Here is a 13,588-nt window from a genome sequence, read left to right as displayed (position 1 = left end):
TGCTTGAGGCCAACCGACCCCAAAACATCTGCTGGTCCCCACTGAGACACCCTCTCCCATGACTGAGCTACAATCTGAGCTACCCAAGGATTTTGTCAATGTTCCTGTTCCTGTTAAAATATTGTTCTGGTTACGTTATGACTGCTACATTCGTTATAATGTTCTATGTAATTACCCTATGACATTTTATGTAAATCACCCAGAGCCATATGGAAGGGCGGTATAAAAAATAAATAACATGGAATGGGTATCTCAGAATTCACTGGAAACTCTATGGTAAAGTCACAGAGTTTCCTGCAATTCCTAGAGCTACCCATTGTGACTTATAGGTTGTATTCAGAAGTGATATAAGGGAACAGAGAATGGTAGCATTTTTCTTTTTCTCCTGCTGCCACACAGAGCCACAACAACATCTGTCCATAGGAGGCTACCCACCATCGCAAATGTACTGACGTACAGGGAGGATAGGATGCTTTAGGATGGTTAGGGCTGATCCTGCGTTGAGCAGGGGGTTGGACTAGATGGCCTGAATGGCCCCTTCCAACTCTATGATTCTATGATTCTATGATATAAGCATTTTTCTTAAGGAAGAGGGGACAGCATTTGTTCAAGGATACAGATAATGGTGCAATTAAAAAAAACAAAAGTCAAGGTTGTTTTCTCATGAGAAAGAAACAACATTAAAGTAGGAATATTCAAATCCAACCAGCAAGGGCGTGAAATTCGGTCTCATCCAGCCAAAGCTGTCAAGTTACCTCCACATAGACTGAATACACTGAATATCTTTCCTGGCCCAGACTGTCCTCACAGTTCATGTTTGACAGATCTGAGTTTGAGTCACCAACCACAGTTCCTAATTATCAGACATCAACCCTGCAAGTTAATTAGGCTGAGGTTGAAAGTGGCCACGTCGGCGGGAAATATCTAGAAATAAAAGCCGCATAATACCATCGGTTAAGATGAACCGGCAGTCTTCAAGCAAAGGTTGGATACACACTTTTCTTGGATGCTTTAGGATGCTTTGGGCTGATCCTGCATTGAGTAGGGGGTTGGACTAGATGGCCTCTATGGCCCCTTCCAACTCTATGATTCTATAACCAAAGGCACGCAGGAGAGACTGTGAAGATGTTGAGTTCTTCCAGAACACGTCACCAAGCTCTATACTGGGAGGGAGGGTGTTTCACGTCACGACCTGAAGCCTCCTTGCCTTTATTCCAGGTAGAATATCAGGCAGCTAATCATGAACGGGTAAAGTGGTGCAGCTTGGAGTTCGTGGCAGCCAGCTTCTGGGAAATAAGCAAGATGGGCAGCTCAAAGCTGAAAATATAAGTATGCAAGACTTACGAGGGGTTATTCCACACACCTAGGCCTAGCAGAACAGCAACTGAGTGATCAGAAGAAGAGTCGATTTTTATACACCACTTTTCCCTACCCGAAGGAATCTCAGAGCAACGTACAATCGCCTTGCCTTTTTCTTCCCACAACAGACACCCTGTGAAGGAGGTGAGGCTGAGAGAGCTCCGACAGGATTGCTCTGCGAGAACAGCTCTATCAGGACTGTGACTAGCCCGAGGTCACCCAGCTGGCTGCAGGTGGAGGAGCGGGGAATCAAACCCGGCTCGTCAGATTAGAAGCCGCTGCTCTTAAACACTATGCCAGCCTTTCTCAACCTTTTTACCACTGAGAAACCCCTGAAACATTCTTGAAGCTTTGAGAAACCCCAGAAGTGTTGTGATGATGCAGAACATGGTGGAGAAGCATAACTGTATACACGACCACCTGGGGCTCATCCCCCTTGCCACACCCTGCAGGCCCATCACTGGCCATTTTGGGAGGGGGGTCGACATGACCATATATGGTCATAACACCCGATAAACGTTCAACAAGTTTTACAAACATATAAAAATTAACTAACCCCCCCACCCATTTGTGAAACCCTTCCAGGGCTGTCAAGAAACGCCCCGGTTTCACGAAACCCAGGTTGAGAAAGCCTGCGCTATACCCGTGGACTGTTATGTTGCTTCTGTGGCTTTGCCTCTTGTTAGCTGCCTCAAGCCACCTAAGCAGGATATAAAACCTGAATGAGCACAAACTGGAGATTAATTTGAGATGATGCACTAAGTGAAGAATCAGTGGAAGCCAAATTAGGAAACACTGCCCAACGGCAGGTAGATGCCATAAGCATAGTTTTTCCCTAGATCATTTGCTTCTAGCTTCCTCCTCCTTCCTAGAAGAGCAGCCTGACATACCAGCTCCACCCAGCAACATGACAGTCATTCAAACTTGCTTGGGAATTCTGGCATACATCCTGTATAGCAGCCTAGAGACTGAGACCTGGAACAACTTTTTTTCCCTTTTCTTTTTTCCCCCCTCCTAAAGCTTACCTGCTCATTCTCATTTCTTTGGTTGGTCATAATAAAAAGGTATTGCGCAGGTTTTCATTACACGCTAATTAGCATGCTCGGTTCTCAACGACCCTCTCTTCCAAAATAATTGACGCTTATTGGCCGTTGTTGCCGACAGCCAGAAGCATGACCCAGGACACCACAACTATCTTGGTGTGGTGGTTAAGAGGAGTGGTGCCTTTTCGTCTGGTGAGCTGGGTTTGATTCCCCCCCCCCGTCCTCCACATGTAGCCAACTGGGTGACCTTGGGCTAGTCACAGTCCCGATAGAGCTGTTCTCACAGAGCAGTCCTGTCACAGAGCTCTCTCAGCCCCACCTACCTCGCAGGGTGCCTGTGGCGGGGAGAGGAAGGCAAGGCGATTGTGAGCCGGTTTGAGACTTCTTCAGTTGTGAAAAGCAGGGTATAAAAAAAGCCAATTCTTTTTCCAGAAGACTAGCAAAGGCTCCATCTTCCCAACAGGTTGCATAGATTCACTAGGAAAATTAATTCATGACCACATCAACCGGTTATGAAGCAACCATCTCACAAGTCTCTTGTACACAGTGCTCCTCTCTTGCAGAGAAAGTAGAGGCTACAGAGAGAAATATGCTACCTTCCCCCCCACCCACCCAATACACATGAATCGCCCTTTGGTTTCTTGACTTTTAAGAAACAAGCATCCAGATGCTCTCCTAACTATTTGTGAAGAGTTCCAGCTCTCTCTCCTCTCCTGTCTTTGCTTTTGGATGATAGAGGATGGATAATCTGGCATTAATGTGGTACCCTCTTCTCCCTTTCCCAGCATCACCAACTTCAATTCCAAGCAGTAGTCTAAAACAGGGGTAGTCAACCTGTGGTCCTCCAGATGTCCATGGACTACAATTCCCATGAGCCCCTGCCAGCAAATGCTGGCAGGGGCTCATGAGAACTGTAGTCCATGGACATCTGGAGGACCACAGGTTGACTACCCCTGGTCTACAAAGGACAATGAAAGGTGCTATCTTCCTCATTTCATGAAGATTGTTAGCGAGATCCTCCTGCCTCTTCTGTCAGCACAGGTACACTGATGAAAGGGGGGGTGTCTCCTGCTTCCCCCTCCCCAGTGCAGCAAGCATGACTGCGGGAGCTAGCATGGTGTTGTGGTTGGAAGGTCAGATTAGGCTCTGGGAGAACCAGGTTCAAATCCCCACTCTGCTATGGAAGCTCACTCGGTGACCATGGGCCAGTCATGCACTCTGACCTTGGCCTACCTCACAAAGTTGTTGTTATGAGAAAATGGGAGGGGGACAGAAAGTTCCATGTTCATTTCGGTCCCTCCTGGGGAGAAAGAGGGTGGAGTTAAAAATGATGTAAATAGCAGGTGCATGGTGACGTGGATGCAGATATCGTTTGATGTTTGGGAACAGCTTTGGCCCGAGAATGCGAAGCTGTCAACTATTGTGGAAGAATTGGTATAAGATGTGCTTTAGGTGATACTTATCACCCAAAGGTATAAGGAAAATGCCTACCCCATTTCATGGGAGTTGCTGGAGATGTTATGATGCTATAGGTTCCTTTTTTCAGACGTGGTGGTCTTGTAGGGGAGTTAAAAGGTTTTCCATAAAATTCATGAGAAATTGCAGAGGATGCTAAAAGATTCAGTGTGTTTGTTTGTTTGTTTATTATTTGATTTGTCCACCACCACTCACAGGCCAAGCTGGCTCATGGCGTTTTACAACAAAACCCCGATAATACATCAATAAAATTACAAAACTCCCCAGGCAGCATAGCCCCATTCTACTCCCTCCCAACTCATCAGTCCAGAGAGGGCCAAAATGGCCCTTCCCCTACATACACCACCCACCACCTTTGGGCGGAAGGAGCACCTCCTATGCTAGATGTTCAAGGCATCCTGAGGAGGGACCCCAGATCTTCCATAGCCTAGCCACAACCAAATGCCTGGGGGAAGAGCTCCGTCTTGCAGGCCCAGCGGAACTGTCATAGCCCCATCAGGGCCCTCAGCTCTTCTGGGAGCTCATTCCACCAGGTTGTCATTCCAGTGTCCAATGTGGCTCATCTTTCCAATCCCACATCCTACCTTGTCCATACTGCTAGCACCCCAAAATGAATCAACAGCACTATTCAAGGCATCTCTTCCCCTTTAGCAATTCCACAGTCATCGTGTTACAATCATAAATATGTCAGACTAGTTCAACTCTCCACTGAGACATGACACACACTGAGTGGACTTGGACCAGCCTTTTGTGCATACGTGTGCACACACACACATACACACACACACACACACACACAGAGCCAAATTAGACTTTACTCATAGAATCATAGAGTCGGAAGGGGCCACACAGGCCATCTAGTCCAACCCCCTGCTCAACGCTGGATCAGCCCTAAGCATCCTAAAGCATCCAAGAAAAGTGTGTATCCAACCCTTGCTTGAAGACATGAATTTGTCCATTCACATAGCTTTTGAAGTGTTTAACAGTCAATATTTCATTACTTGGGGGAAAAAATGGGGGGGGATAAATTTGCATGTTTGGGCACCAAAGCACCCAACCCTAATAAAACGTGAAGGAGAGAACATCTGGACTGGCTCCTTGAGAGCCAGTTTGGTGTTGTGGTGAGGAGTGCCGACTTCTAATCTGGCATGCTGGGTTCGATTCTGCACTCCCCCCACATGCAACCAGCTGGGTGACCTTGGGCTTGCCACAGCACTGATAAAACTGTTCTGACTGGGCAGTGATATCAGGGCTCTCTCAGCATCATCTACCTCACAGGGTGTCTGTTGTGGGGAGAGGAAAGGGAAGGTGATTGTTAGCCACTTTGAGCCTTCTTTGTGTAGAGAAAAGCAGCATATAAGAACCAACTCTTCTTCTTCTTCAGTAATATCAGGGCTCTCTCAGCCTCACCTCCCTCACAGGGTGTCTGTTGTGGGGAGAGGAAAGGGAAGGCGACTGTAAGCCGTTTTGAGCCTCCTTCGGGTAGAGAAAATCGGCATATAAGTACCAATTCTTCTTCTTCTTCCAGTGAGGAAGGAATGATTACAATATCATCTAAACCAATACTTCGTTGTGCAACTTTGGCAATCTGGAGTGTCACTGTTTATGCAGAGATTATTCGTAAGGAATATGTGCATATAGATACTCCTCTGTCAGAATCACACACCTGATTTGACTCCAGGCATTTCCCTCATTCCATTCCCCAATGTTCAAATGTGCTTTAACCAATGCCCAGTTCAGGTAACGGGCATTTTCGATTTAAATCAGAATTCCTATTCAAGCATAGCCGATGTGCTCCCCCTCTCCTGTTCCTCTGACCTTATTGTTTGCTACCCATCAGCATGATGAACAGAGACACATAGAGGCACCTGGGTGCTTTTTCTGGGGCACTGCCTGTCCCAGAATAGAAATTGTGGGGGAGGTTGTGTGTAAGGCGTAGATATATTAATACCTGCAATATGTGTTATGCAAACCTTCCATGCTGGCTACGGGCAAGGGGGGCTACGGATTAGGGCTCTGTCTAATTGGGAGCTGGAAACGACAATATTTGCCAGTGTACACATGAGCGGCAAGTGTGGCACAAACAGTGCAGGAAACAGGGCAAAAACACAGTAACCTCTGAAAGGTCTAAAGTGGTTGGAAGGGGCCTCCAGGTTCATCTAGTCCAACCTCCTGCAGAACGCAGGAAATTCACAACTACCTGCCCACCCACACTGACCCCAATTCCATGTCCAGATGATGCCCTCCCCGCAAGAAAACCAGAATGAACACACACACACACACATATATAAAGGATCAATGTCAGAAATTATTACCAAAGAGTTTAGTTAGATTTGAGTCCATTAGCACCTTAGAGACAGCGAGCATTTCCGGGTATAATAATCTCTAACTGGTCTACTACAGATTAACACAGTTCCTCTCTGAAACTACAATAAAATCAGAGTCCAGTAGCCCCTTTAAGACCAACAAAGATTCATTCAGGGTGTCAGCTTTCGAGTGCAAGTGTCTGAGGAAGAGTGTTACCCTCAAAAGCTCACGCCCTGAATAAATCTTTGTTGGTCTTAAAGGTGCTACTGGACTCTGATTTTATTGGGCTACTTCAGACCAACACGGCTACCCATTTGAATCTCTGAAACTACAAAAGGGAAGGGATTCAATTTTAGTGACGTCAAGAGCCCTTTAGAATGTCACACGCAGGCAACGTTCTTTCCCAAGATTGCAGAAGTCCAAGTTTGTAATGTTCAGAGGATTGGAATATCTTCCCTATAAAGAAAGCCTTAAAAAGTCGGGACGTCCTAGTTGGGAAGGGGAAAAACAAGCCATGGATGATGAAATCCTCATTTCTCGGTCTTCTTCCTCTCCTGCATGCACACTGAGAAAGACACATCGCGCTAGAGCGCAGTTTCCCGCAATGACACAGACTGGTTTCAGGGTAAACAAAACAACAACCTTCTGTGCCCAACACACACATCCACATAGCAGAACTCATTTCCGCCCTACCTGGGGCCTGCTTAATGGTTTCGGCTGTTTAAAAGCAACCCCCCCCCCCACAAGCATTCAATGACTCGGGGGGGGGGGGGAAGGGGCCTAGCCATGGCTTTTCTCCGGATCGCTAGGACAGAGACGAGTGCATAGGGTAACCAGACGCTGAAAAGACAGAGCTCTCGGCTCTTTGGATCTCCCCAGGAACGCCTGGATGTCAGAGAAGTCTTTTATTAGATCCTTAAAGAGGAAAACGGAAGGGGAGGAGTAATCAAGCAAGGCAGAGAACTGCAGCCACAAAGGGACAGCCGCATCTCCCAACCCTCCAACTCGGTGTAGCACTCAAACTAGAGGATGGGAAATAAGAAACACAAAACGCCTACTCTCCTTCCCTGCATAAGAGAGGCCCGAAGACAGATCCCCTTTCTGACCCAAGGACTGATCCGCGAACAAAGCACTATACGGCTAGTTAAAAGGAAGAAACAGGCTGACATTGCTGGGAGATTTTTATTAGGCCAGAAGTAAAACTCAAAACAGGCCCACGAAAGCTCACCCCTTGAAATAAAACTTTGGACTCAATTTTTGTTCAAAACAGGCATGAGATTCAGTACAGGGTGGGGGAGGAGACAAGGGTACCTTTTCTGCTTACCTTTTGCACCTTGGAGACAGACCCCCTTTAAGACTTGGTCTCCTGAAGCTGCCCAAAGCTCCTCTCTGCCTGCAGCAAATGAAGACCTGGGACAACTCCTTGATATTTCCCCCACCCACCCACCCTTCCCTCCCCTTCCCAATTCAGGTTCCCAAGGACAAAGGCATACCTCTGCCACACTCTTAGAGATCCTGCAAGCTTCTTGCAGCACGGCTGAGCTGGAATTCAAGAAGCTGCAAGCTGTAAAGATGACTCACTGGAAAGACAGCTATGCCTGGGTAGCATGCAAAGGGGAGCTTTAAAACACACACACACACACACAAAACATCCAGCACCAGACTCCACCTATGCTGCTTCCATCGTTCAAGGTAGTTATTTGGACACACACCCAACAACACTCCTCCCTAGCTAGCTCACGATATTCTTCCCACATCAGGACTGGAAGGAGGTGGACAGAAAAGGAAAGGAAAAAAAAAAAGCTATCATTTGTTTAGTGCTTTTGAGTGTGCCAGAGGCATTATCTTGTAATCCTTAGAACAAAACTTGAAAAGGAGGCGAGGGTTATTATATAATATACAATATACATATATACACACACACAGAGAAAGCCAGCATGGTATAGTGGTAAAGAGCAGCGAACTCTAATTGAAGAAACCAGGTTTGATTCCTCACTCCTCCTCTACAAGCAGCCAGCTGGGTGACCTTGGGCTAGTCGCAGTTCTCTTAGAGCTGTTCTCAAAGGGCAGTCCTCTGACAGCTCTCTGAGCCTCACCCACCTCACAAGGTGTCTGTTGTGAGGAGAGAAAGGGAAAGATGTTGTAAACCATCTTGGGTAGTGAAAAGTGGGGTATAAAAACCGAGCACTTCGACTCTTCTTCTAACAAGCACCTGTTGTGGGGAGAGGGAAGGGAAGGCAATTGGAAGCCGCTTTGAGACTCCTTTGGGTAGAGAAAAGCAGCATCTAAGAACCAACTCTTCTCCTTCTGTTCTTACAGAGCAGTCATATCAGGGCTCTCTTAACCCCACCCACCTCACAGGGTGTCTGTTGTGGGGAGAGGAAAGGGAAGGAGATTGGAAGCCACTTTGAGACTCCTTCGGGTAGAGAAAAGCAGCATATAAGAACCAGCTCTTCTTCTTCAGTAATATCAGGGCTCCCTTAGCCTAACCTCCCTCATAGGGAGTCTGTTGTGGAGAGAGGAAAGGGAAGGTGAATGTAAGCCGCTTTGAGAGTCCTTTGAGTAGAGAACCGACTCTTCTTCAGTTTCCATCTGGGACCTACGAATTCCCTGGGATTACAGCTCATCTCCAGACTATAGAGATCAGTTCCCCTGGAGAAAATGGCTACTTATAAGGAAAGGGAAGGCGATTGGAAGCTGCTTTGAGACTCCTTCAGGTAGAGAAAAGCGAAATATAAGAATCAACTCTTCTTCTTCTTCAGTAATATCAGGGCTCTCTCAGCCTCCCCTCCCTCACAGGGTGTCTGTTGTGGGGAGAGGAAAGGGAAGGCGACTGTAAGCCGCTTTGAGACTCCTTCGGGTAGGGAAAAGCAGCATCTAAGAACCAACTCTTCTTCTTCTTCAGTAATATCAGGGCTCTCTCAGTCTCACCTCCCTCACAGGGTGTCTGTTGAGGGGAGAGGAAAGGGAAGGTGAATGTAAGCCGCTTTGAGACTCCTTTGGGTAGAGAAAAGCGGCATATAAGAACCAATTCTTCTTCTTCTTCAGTAATATCAGGGCTCTCTCAGCCTCACCCACCTCACAGGGTGTCTGTTGTGGGTAAGAACCAACTCTTCTTCTTTTTCTTCCCTAGATGGCCAATCTAAAGCCATTCTCCTTTTGTCACGTCATGAGAAGGCAAAACTTTCCAGGGACAGATGACAAAAAAACGTGGTGGCAACAGGAGAAGCAGAAGACCCACATGAGGTGTGTTGACCCGATAAAGGAACCCACGGCCATCCGTTTGCAAAATCTGAACCAGTCTGTTAACAATAAGACATTGTAGAGCTCATTAATTCATAGCGTCAGCATGGGTCATGTACTGACTTCACAGCATGCGACATGCACACATGGGGTCCTTAAGATGCGACGACTTGTTACTTTTGCCACAACAGATTAACACGCATGGGGAATGATCCCACACTTTGCAAATGCAGGACTGAGGGCTTTCCTAAAGCCGTCAAGTGAGTCCATCTTCCTTGAATTCCGTCCTCTGTAAACATCAAACTTGCAAAATACTGGCAAGGGGCCAGCATGGTGTAATAGTTAAGAGCAGCAGCCTCTAATCTGGAGAACTGGGTTTGATTCCCCACTCCTCCTCCACATGCAGCCAGCTGGGTGACCTTGGGACACTCACAGTTCTCTCAGAGCTCTCTCAGCCCCATCTACCTCACAGGGTGTCTGTTGTGAGGAGACGAAGGGAAGGCGATTGTAAGCCACAGTGAGACTCCTTCGGGTAGTGAAAAGCAGGTATTAAAACCAACTTTCTTCTTCTTCTATTCATGTATATAAACAACTGTCTTCTGTCAGATTTTAACAAGAATTAGAACTCAGGAAGGGGATTTTCTAACAGGAAAAAGTTTGATTCTCACAAGGGTTCGGCAAAGGGTTTAGCCCTCAGCTCTAAGGGTAGCCCCAAGCACACACCTTCCCTTTCTCGGATACTGAGTCCTAAGTGGGAAAACAGATCACTTGGGAAAAACCAGTCAACAAGAAAAGATGTCCCAACACTGGGCATCCAGAGCTGGTATATTGGTTAGCACACTGGGTGACCTTGGGCAGGACTGGACACTCTCTCCCGCTTTGCCTAACTTACCTCACGGGGTCACCATGAAGAAAAAACGAAGGAAGGGAGAACTGTTGATGGCAACTGGAGGGCCTGAGATCCTGGCTCCCACTGAAAAGAATCCTGCAGCCACACAGTAGCACGAACAGAGCATGCCAGGAAGAGCCCGGACAAGCCCTGCTCCACTCGTATGTACACCGAGGAGCATGCTGGCGAATACATAACAAAGGATGGTGAAAGACCTTCAGCCATCAACGGCTTGAGCTGTGTTTCGTAAGAGGTTTAATTGCAGTATCGAGCAAGAGGCCAATATCACCGTGAACTGATAAGGCAAGAGAGATTGCATCGGGCAAGGAGGTCAGAAAAGCATTGCCTAACGCATTGTGCTGTCTTAGGGTTGCCAGCTCCAGGTGGGAAAATTTCTGGAGGTTTGGGGGTGGAGCCCAGGGAAGGCAGGAATTGAGGAAGCAAGAGACCCCAGTATGGTACAATATCATAGTCCACCCTTGAAATCAGCCATTTTCTCCAGAACGGGTCTGGGAATCAGCTGTGAGACCAGGAGATCTCCAGGCCCTTGAAGGAGGTTGGCAGCCTCCTGCTATCTCTACCATACAATGTTTATATTTTCGCCACCAGCCAGCTCAGAACTGTGCACGGAGCCATACAAATTCCAGGATTTCCCCAAAGGAGGGGGAAAGCGTATCCTTCATCGCGAAACCCACATCGTTTTCTATAATTAAGAAGCAGCAGCTGTGAGACGGAGACAGCTCCACCGAATGCGGCCGCACTTGAAGGCGCATGCAAGCTGTAGGCGGCGTTCACTGAAAACGTGCCTAATGCGAAGAACGCTAGGCCTTGCCTTACTAGCAGTTCTTCACGGAAGGATGCTAAGATACGGACAGAGGACAGAAAAGAAGAGACAAGGAGATCTGCGAAAATTCAATTACCAGAGACGTCAGCCGAAGCACATGGTACACTGTGGAGACATTTAGCAATTAAGAGAAAGGTTTTTTTTTTTAAATGCCTGCTCCCATGGTAACTTTGGCATGCACATACATCATGAGGAAGAGTGGGGGGGAAATACTGAGGCAATCCCATACGCTTCAGCTGCGTTTTAAGGAGCAGATGTTGCGTCTTAAGCAGACTGTTGACTGGAAGAACAGCCGTTCACGCCAAAGAAGGACCCCCACAGCTGAAGTTCTCAAAGCTGCTGCTGGATCACCCGGCGGCGAATAACAATTTCTAATTTAGACAGGGGCGGACTCAGATGTGAATCCTCGCTCTGCTATGAAACGCCGGGCCTTGTCTCTTTATGTAACCACGCAGGATTGTTATTGGGAGTCAAAGGACGGGGCAAATTAGCTTCCAGAGTTCGCAGGGCCCTGGGCAGGGACTTCCCGGGAGTCACAAGCCTCACTACTTCCTTATGAATCTTTCCTTGCCCTGCTCACAGCCCCCCTTCCCCTGATGGCATTAGGCAGTGTGCACGTGGGTCTCTTCAGGAGTTTCCACCAGCTGAGATTAGGAGAGTAGAAATTTGGAAGAGGGACTTCTTGGTTGGGGCACCAAAACTCGCACTCTCTCTCCTTAGAGAGACTGCCTTTTGGGCTGCCATCTCATGACTGAGCCGGCAGGGAAAGGGCTGGCAGTAGTAGGTCCCACTGCACGCCCTAGGGCCCAGCAGCTGCCCCACCTAGGGCTGATGGATGTGAGCTGGGAAAAGTCCAGAGAGTTTGGGGGCAGGGATGGACCTCAGTGTATAATGCTGTGGAGTCTACCCTCCAAAGCAGCCATTTTCTACAGGGGAACTGATCTTTTTTGTCTGGAGATGAGCTGTAATCCCAGGGAATTCCTGGGCCCCAGATGGAAACTGAAGAAGAGTTGGTTCTTTACCCAAAGGAGTCTCAAAGCGGCTTACATTCGCCTTCCCTTTCCTCTCCGCACAACAGACACCTTGTGAGGTGGGTGAGGCTGACAGAGCCCTGATATTACTGAAGAAGAGTTGGTTCTTCTATGCCACGTTTCTCTACCCGAAGGAGTCTCAAAGCGGCGTACATTCGCCTTCCCTTTCCTCTCCCCACAACAGACATCCTGTGAGGGAGGAGAGGCTGAGAGAGCCCTGATATTATTACATGGCCAAACAGCTTTATCAGTGCTGTGGTGAGCCTAAAGTCACCCAGCTGGCTGCATGTGGGGGAGCGCGGAATCAAACCCAGCTCGTCAGATTAGAAGTCCGCACTCCTAACCACTACACCAAGCTTGCTCACTTTACCAAGCTATAGGGTTGGCAATACATACCACTGGTGTCCCTAGCCCCACTTGATGGCATACTAATGCCCTCAAACAGGCCCTGCTGGAGCAATAGGGAGCTCTTCCACCAGGCTTTTGGTCAGGACAAGGGAACAAGACACCAACCAAAGCCGAGAGGCCCCTCCCCCTATCAACTGCACCCACAGATAAAAACCGGCGTCACAGTGCAGTTAAAAAACCAAGTTGTTGCATGCGGAATGTTGAACGTTCAATTATAAACTGCTTTATTCAATGCAAGTTCTCCTTGTTAAGGATGTGATATATTTAAGTCAAGATGTTTATGGCATTATTTTATGGAAGTTTCCATACCGTTCCAGGGAGAGCGGTATATGTGTGTATGCATGTCCTTATATATTCCATACCAAAGTTGTGAAATAAGAAATTTTACCGCAGCAGAATCAACTACTTCCGCAGTGAAGTAGCACTGCTTATTTTGGCTCAGCCCTCACATTTCTTTACAGGAATAACACCAAGCGGGAAGCTATAGGGTTGGTAAGACATACAGCATGCATTTCGTAAAGCGGACCAAACACTATGTCACCACGATCCTACGCAGAGTTGCTTCAAGTCTATATCCGCTGGTTTCAAATGCCTTCGACTGGAGTAATGCTGTACAGGATTGCATGGTGGAGTTGCTACAGAAGAGAACTGTGATCCAGGAAATCCCCTGACTCAAATGGCATTTCTATTTAGGCCAAGCAATGTCTACCACTTTTGACTTCCTATCTGCAAAAAAATAAAAAGTGACCCAAATTACAGAGCTGTCATAAGATTCTGGGATCACTCATGCCAAGTGTTCTGAGTGCATTAAAAAAAAGCTGTTTTGTGTGCATGCTACACACACACACACATATAAAAATAATACCAGGTATAGGCATGTGCATGTGCGGTTGCTATATATGTATTAATTACACACACACTGCATATATCTGATGCTATTATTCATTTCGCCCTAGTAACACAAAGCAAATGGTGAAAAGTTATCTTG

The 13,588-nt window shown here is 47.4% G+C and overlaps 1 protein-coding gene across 6 annotated transcripts in view; it reads right to left on the bottom strand.

Moving 5' to 3' along the window:
* Nucleotides 1–13,588, bottom strand: part of NEDD4L (NEDD4 like E3 ubiquitin protein ligase) — a 312,252-nt gene that overhangs the window by 183,001 nt on the left and 115,663 nt on the right. Inside the window, exon 1 of one of the 6 annotated variants that reach the window (XM_077346876.1) lies at nt 7,510–7,529. The exons of the other annotated variants lie outside the window; for them this stretch is intronic. The gene's annotated coding sequence lies outside the window, so the exon portion shown is untranslated. Of the gene's footprint in view, nt 1–7,509; nt 7,530–13,588 lie in introns of those variants that run through there. 6 annotated transcript variants of the gene reach the window in all.

This window comes from Paroedura picta, chromosome 7 (genome assembly GCF_049243985.1).
Source record: "Paroedura picta isolate Pp20150507F chromosome 7, Ppicta_v3.0, whole genome shotgun sequence".
Lineage (NCBI taxonomy): Eukaryota > Metazoa > Chordata > Lepidosauria > Squamata > Gekkonidae > Paroedura > Paroedura picta.
Note: the sequence above shows the minus strand (reverse complement) of the source record. Positions and strands in the feature narration are given on the sequence as shown.